This window comes from Pipistrellus hanaki (genome assembly GCF_964339955.1).
Source record: "Pipistrellus hanaki genome assembly, chromosome: 6".
NCBI classification, from domain to species: domain Eukaryota; kingdom Metazoa; phylum Chordata; class Mammalia; order Chiroptera; family Vespertilionidae; genus Pipistrellus; species Pipistrellus hanaki.
The window spans coordinates 71578073-71585576 of record NC_140508.1 but is presented as its reverse complement, the minus strand read 5'-3'; the positions used below and the strand labels follow the sequence as shown (position 1 = coordinate 71585576).

Sequence of the window (7504 nt, the reverse complement as noted above, 5' to 3'; positions counted from 1 at the left end):
AGGCTCTCAGCCCCACTCCAGCCCCTCCGACTCAAGAGTCTTCATTTTACCTGGGTCCCCAGCAGATGGTTCGGATGCACATAGACTTTGAGAAGCCTTGGTCTAGTTCAATCTGGGAATCATTGGTTCAGAAAGAGGCCTTCCCAGAATGCAGTTTGAGAAGTAGGTGAGTTGATGCTGCTCTTTGGTTTGGAGAGCCTGGCTTTCTAGACTTCTTTCGGGCTGTCCCTCCCCTTCCTCTTACCAGTCTGTAGGCATTGGATGGTGCTTGCTGAGTGCTAGGTACCAGGCGAGGCTCCAGGATACAAGCAGGAAAGGACAGTCCTAGCCTCTTGGCAGCTGGTAATCTGGGAACAAACCATGCGTATGCCAAAGGGAGATACCTGTGTCCCGTTAGGCAAGTTAAGTGCTTTCCCAGCAGCTCCCTCTCCTCCAGAATTCCCTGGCAAGCTTCAGGCCATGCTACACTGACTCTGAAAACCCTTCTTCTCCCCTTAAATATCTGCATGACCACCTCCTGGGATGCTAGGCTCTCTCTGTAACTGATTATCCGGGCTTGTCAGTGTTCCTATTATAAAGCCCCCTTCTTCCCTTTTCAAGTCCTGACTCGTATGCCTCTGCTAATTCTGGGACCTGCCCCCTTTTCTCTAACTTCAATACATTAGCCTGCTCCAGATCCTTTGTCTTTATCAAGAACAATTCATTATCTTTCGTCACTGGTCTTCTTTGTCTTCTCTCTGTCAAATTCATTCTCTTTAGCAGGCAGAGTAGTCTTTCTGATACACAAGCTTCGTGCTCTTTAAAACCCTTTAGAGCTTCCCCAGGTAGGATACATTTGTTCTAAAGTCCTGAGCAAAGCACACGGGACCTGTCCTCTGGCTGTCTGCCTCATCTCCCGTGGCCCTGGCCTTGTAGTTCAGCTACCTCAAATCTTTCCACATCTGTCTCCATCACTCTGCACTGATACCTAGCCTTCTGTTCTTTCCTCTTCACCAGGCTCAAGCCTGTTCCTATCGCCACACCCAGTTCACCTTTCCTTTTTGATAGGTTTTCCAACCCTAGCTGAACCTAAGAGTCACCTGGGGAGCTTTTTCAAAAATTACCCAAACCCAGGCCTCACCCAGAAGAAATCTGATTTTATTGATGTGGGGACTGATGTCTAACATGAGTATTATATTTTTAATTAAATGTTTTTTTTTTTGGAAAGTGAGAGTGAATTTATTAAAGCTTGGGATAGTGAGGCAAAGAAGGGCCCCTGGAGGCAGAATCAGGTAAGCCTGGGACGAGCTGCTGCTGCCCACTGTTCCTCTGGTTGCAAGTATCACTGGAACCCTCTGTGCTTAGGGTAAAGAATGCAAAAGCACACAGCTGAGGAAGGGGGCATGGGTGTGCTCAAAGAAAAGCATGCCTAGACAGGGATATTTAAAAAGAGATTACCCAAATGGCTGCTTCTCAAATCGTGTACTTGGATCCCCTGGGGATCCGGTTAAAGTGCAGATTCTGATTCAGCAGGTCTCAGGGGCCTGAACGTCGGCATTTCTAATCAGCTCCCAGGTGCTGCTGGTCCAGTGATTGCACTTGAACAGTGAGGGTCTGGGGTGAGTAATTCCAAAGTGTGGGCAGTCTGGAAGCCTGGTCATTGACTCCCCTTACTGCTCCACCCTCCTGCGTGTTGCCATCCATTTCCTGACACTTATCACACTAAGGCTTCCTCTAATTCTCAATGCAGCCAACCAGGACAGAAATGCAATGAGCTGCTTCATGAGGGGGAAAATGTCACATGCCATTTTACTAAGCAAACACTTGGGCAAAAAGATATAGTGTCTCTTTAAAATGCTTATGAGTAGATTGGAAAAACGTCAAAGGAAGTCATTCTTGCACAGAAGCAAAGGAAGGATGGTTTGTTTGCTTTAGAGACAAAACTCATGGACTGTTTGACACATTTGAAGGAAAGAGCATGTACAGATATAAAAAGAAATGGAAGCATTTACAATGACGATGGTAGCATAATGGCAATAGCTAACAAATCGATAATACTTCCTAAGCATTTATTACCTCGGTATAATAGTGCCCCTTTATCTGCTGTTTCACTTCTGAGGTTTCATTTACCCTTGGCCAACCCTACTCTGAAATAGTAAATGAAAAATTTGAGAAATAAACAATTGTTAAGTTTTAAATTGCACAACATTCTGAGTAGCATGATGAGACTTTCGCTGTCTGCTCCATCCTACCGGAGACATAAATCATCCCTTTGTCCAGTGCCTCCAGGCTGCATGCACTGCTGCCCATGAATCACTTATAGCCATCCACATAACTTTTATTATAGTATATTGCTACAATTATTCTATTTTATTATTAATTACTAGAGGCCTGGCGCATGGAATTCACTCACGGGTAGGGTCCCTAGACCTGACCAATGATTGGGGCCAATCTGTGAGATGGCCAGTGGGGCGATCGGGCCCCCTGATCACACCTGCTCACCCGCTCCACCATCCTGCTGTGGTCCTGCTCTCGTCGGGGCCCATTGGGGCCACCAGTGCCTTCACTGCTGCCTGCTGCCAGCACTGCATTGCTGATGCCCATCATGTTCTGCAATGCCCCCTGGTGGTCAGTGCACATCTAACTCCTGGTCAGTCAAACTCTCACCCACGGGGACAATTTGCATATTAGCCTTTTATTATATAGGATTGTTGTTCATCATTTACTGTGCCTAATTTATAAATTATAGGTATGTGTGTATAAGAAAAAACATATATAAGGTTTGGCTCTAGCCGGTTTTGTTCAGTAGATAGAGTGTCAACCTGTGGACTGAAGGGTGCCAGGTTCAATTCTGGTCAAGGGCATGTACCTCAGTTGCAGGCTTCTTCTTGGCTGGGGCCATGGTCAGGGCACGTGCAGGAGGCAACCAATCCATGTGTTTCTCTCACATCAATATTTCCCTTTCTCTTCACTCTCCCTGAAAATCAATGAAAAAATATCCCCTGGTGGGGGTTAAAAAAAAAAAAAAAGTCATTACTTGAAAAAACAACAACAACAAGAAAAACATATATAGGGTACTTTACGTGGATTCAGGCATCCATTGGAGTCTTAGAACATATCCCCTGCAGATAAGGCGGGGCTACTGTACTGTTCTGAACACTTTATATGCAATAACGCCATGAATCCTAACATTGCCATTTGATGTAGTTTCTATTAATTATCCCCATTTCACAAGTGAGGAAGGTCTTAAATACCCAGCTGTGTGGACTAACAAGTTGCTTCACCGAGACAAGGGAGTTAGTAACAGGAAGTATTTCATAGAGCTGGAGTCAGCCAGAGTTTGGAGACATCATCTAACACCCGCGACAGGGGACAGCTGAAGAAATCTTCCAGGGAAGTGACCTTCCCCGCAGCGTTTACACACTGGCAGTGGTATCAGCGAACATCAGGTTGGCAAGGAAACATTTTTTGTTTTCACGACTGTGAATGTAATTTGCAGACCTGGGAACAGTGAAGAAAATGCTTACTCTTGCTTCAGGGAGATTTACCAGGAAGATATGTTCTCTGTCGTCTAACCTTTATTGCAGTTTTATTTTCAGATACATCCGCCAGTCTAGACCATGCTGAGAAATTCTGCCAAAAGAACATTTTAAAGGTTACTTTAATATTAAGTATTTGGATTTAATATTTGCATCTAATACTTAGGAGATATCTGGAAAAGCTTATACCAGTGGCTGCATAAAGTATACACGGTATTTCTGTGGTCTAAAGGGCTTTCCAGAAATGAAACCTACATTTATACCAGTACCTCTATAGAATATAAGCACTCCACCTATGATGGCTTGACAACTCTCTTATGACTGTTGGCAAAAACCCAAGAGGGCTGTCATAGCCTTGTGCACACATGGGTTCTTCAACACTTAATGAGCATGTTTTCTCAAGGGTCAGGACTAAGTTTATTCCTCTTTAATCCAGCTCAGGCACAGGACTCAATATGCTTATCACGCCAAACCAGTAGCAATGGCTAATGTGTCTGAGTGCTTTCTCTTTGGCCCAGGCGCTGCGCTGAGTGCTTTTGCAGGGGTTAGTTCATTAAAGCCTCTCCATAAAACCAGGTGGTGTGTGCACAACCCAGGCAGGCGACGACAGAGCCACCCTCTTGAGCACCACCTGTTAGTGCTTCTCCACCTGCGGGCTTGGGCTGCCTTCGGGCCACCTGTGCTTCCAGCTGCCAGGCTGCATACAGCTCCCATGCTCATCTCTTCCCAACAGATTTTCTCCCTTCCTGAGCTGTTGGAGAAGCTGCTCTGTTACAGCTCATGAGCTGGGCAGAACATTACCCACATACCCCGAGTCCAGGAAATTGAGATTCCATTTTATCCACATTCTGAGATTCTCTCTGAATCCTAAATCAGATACAATATATTCCCCCTTTTGAATGTTTGAAAAATTAATAGTAAGTTACAATTGCATTCCAAGATTCTCTCTGAATCTTAATTCAGTTATTCCCCCCCCCCCCCCCGAACTTGAACTTCTAAAGAATGAATACTACTAAAGTTTGACATTGAGTCCACATTTAATTTTAAACTATCCTCAATGTGGTCTCCCCTTTTGAATTGCCAGATATCTTTATGAGTAAAGGTATTTTCTCCACTTGACAGGTGAGAAAACTGATGTCTAATGTTCAACGTCACCCAGCATGTATGTGGTAGGAAAGCCCCACCCCCCTGAAACTTCCCTGTCCTTTTCCTGACATCACAGCCCCACGTGTGACACTTGCCTTGATTTCAAAATTCTCTGGTTTCATTGATCTGCTCAGCCTTCTGGTGAGGCGCAGCTCAGGCTTTAATTTTACTTTGTGGCTGACAACACGGAGGCTCTGAGACTTAGGGACATCTCACATTCCTCAGGTTGCTAAGTGGAGGAGCCAGCACTTCTGACAGGAGCCTTGGGTTTACAGAAATGGTGGCAGATGCTGAGGAGAGAAAGGTCATTTTATCTCCAGAGTCTCCCAACGAAGGCCTTCAGACTATTTTGCAAACTTGAGCTGTGCTATTTACTCTTGCCAAGGTGGGTGCTGAAATGGGATGAAAGATTTGAGGGAAAGAAGGTGACAGTAATATACCACTTCTCAAAACTTACCAGATCTTGCTGTGTCCTCCTGCTCTGTCCCCATCTCCACATTTTACAAATAAGACAAATGAGGTTCAGTGAGGGGAACTGGCTCGTCTGTGGTGTGTGTAAGGAGGGAAGGCACCGCCTCTGGGTTTGGGTAGTCTTGAAGTGGGCTTGTCCATGTGACCCGAGAAACCATGCATGATGCTTCTCTCTCAGAAACCCCCATTCATCAAACCTCTCCCCTGATCTAGAACTTAAGGTGGCTCCCGGGAAACCCAACTCCCTGTTTTGAGCCTCACACCATCCATGTGTTGGGTTGCTCATCCTTCCCAGCCATTCTGTCTGAATTGATCTGGGATCTGCCCTTGACTTCTGTACTTTCAGGAGTTCTAGAAAGCTCTGATGCAAATTGGGACTGAGAATTTATGATCTTGTTGAAATCTTCAGTTTACGGGTGAGGAAATGGAGGCTCTGAATTGCCACAAACTCAAGTTCTTCATTTAAATTCTTGTTGGCCTCCCCTGAAAGTTTGGCCAACACCCAAATCTCAAATATTCCAAAATGGAGACATGTTCCTCTTGTACCAGCTTCAGCTCTCAATGTCCTCACCATCATGGTCCTGAATCCCTTCCTGGAGACCTCAGGCATCTTTAATATCCTCCTGGCCGCCACGCTGAACTCTGGAGCTGGTAAGACATTTCTTCACCAAATATCCTCCCTTAGTCCATGCCTTTCTGTTCCAACTGTCCGCATGCTCACTCCTGCCTTATTAGCTTACATCCTACCTCGTCCAGCAGCCTGCACCCTGGCCTCCTGCTCTCTCCCCTTCTGCGCTTTTCTCGGCCAGAATCCGAGGCCTCTCGGAGATGGGGTCTCAACTCTACAGCTGGCCTTGCAGGGCTCCTGCTTCGGCTTTGCTCTGCCTTTCTGCCCATGTGGCTGAACTGGGCCTCTGCTTTCTGGACACGTGCTTGCTAGACGGTCCTCTCCCAGTTTTGCTCTCGCTCTTCCACGCCGTTGTCGGCCTGTTGAATCTCACTTATCCTTCAAAGGCTAACCTGAGCATGGCCCCCTGCTAAGGATTTCAGCTTCTCCTTCTGCCAAAGGGATGTCTCTCTGAACCCTGTAGCACTTCCTTTGTACTTGACTTTGGCACTTAGCAGGACTGAGTTTCTCATGGAGACTCTGACCTTCATGGGGACCAGAGCCCTGTCCCATACATCTGTGTGCCTCCCCACGGATACCCAGCCCAGCCTTCTTAGCCAAGGCGGGTGTGCAGCAGATACTTCTTGTGTGAATAAACACAGAATTGAAACACGGCTAAGTGACTTTCACAGGATCATCTAGCTTGTGTGAGGGGCCGAGTTGGAAGAGAATCCGTCTCTGACATGTGCACGCTGTACTGTTTCAAGAAGCCCATTCTGTTAAAGATGAATCACAGACGGCCCACTTTATAATTAAAAATAAAAATAAAAATAGTCTCATCAAGGACATCTGTTTGCTAACTTAGAAAAAAAATGAGTATGAAAATAGTTGAAGAATTTGGGAAAGGGAAAAAATAATCTTGTGAGTGGCTCCATCAGAACCAACCAGAGAACCAAACATTCAGATTAGTGGAGAGTTACCTTTTCCCATCATTTCTGGAGGAGATGGGAAAGCTGAGGAGGGAGGAAGAAGGGACCGGAACAAGTTTCTTCCAGAAGATGAAGGCGCAGGCTGTCTGTGCCCATCTGTACTCCCTGATGGGGCTGCTGTGTGCCTTCGACCAGGGTGACAGACTCGCAGCGGGCAGACTCTTCCCCTTTTTTCACCTCATTACACTTCTGAATGCGAAAGCTTTGCTAGCGAACTGTATTAGGATTAATCTCTCTGGAATCCCACACATTTCATTTAAGCTGCACAGTTAATTTCCTGAGGGGCCATTGAAATGCAGCATGAAGTGTGGGGAGTGAGCTGTCATATACACCGTATAGCCTACATTTCCGAGAAACTGTGAGCTGGCACCCGTTAATGGCATTCCCTCTGGTGACCAGCATTTGGTTCATGCCAATGAGTTAGCTCTAATGCGTGCCTTCTAACATTGGAACTGCCATCTTCACCCCCCTGTGTCTCTGTCTCCCTGCCTCTCCCAATCTCCTCTCTCTCTCTCCCTCTCTCTCTCTCTCTCTCTCTCTCTCTCTCTCTCTCTCTCTCTCTCATTCTCTCCCCTCTTCCTCCTCCTCCTTCTCCTCCTCTCTTCTTCTTCCTCTTCTTCCTCTTCTTCTTCTTTCCCAGGAGAGAGGATTTCTTAAACTATTCACTATCTTAAGAATTCTCTTGTGAAATAAAGGCTAGAAAAGCAATGACTTGGTGCTGACTTATGGAGTGTGGAGACACGTTCATCAGACATTCCTGGTTTCTCATCAGG

At 46.1% G+C, this 7504-nt stretch overlaps 1 long non-coding RNA gene across 1 annotated transcript; it reads right to left on the bottom strand.

The window, feature by feature from the left end:
* Nucleotides 1–2448: 2448 nt before the first annotated feature.
* LOC311625120 lies at nucleotides 2449–6912 on the bottom strand. The gene is made up of 3 exons (XR_014795442.1): nucleotides 6723–6912; nucleotides 4760–4954; nucleotides 2449–3612 (listed from the first exon to the last, which is right to left on the bottom strand). It is a non-coding gene; the product is annotated as an uncharacterized lncRNA (long non-coding RNA).
* Between the last annotated feature and the right edge of the window lie 592 nt (nucleotides 6913–7504).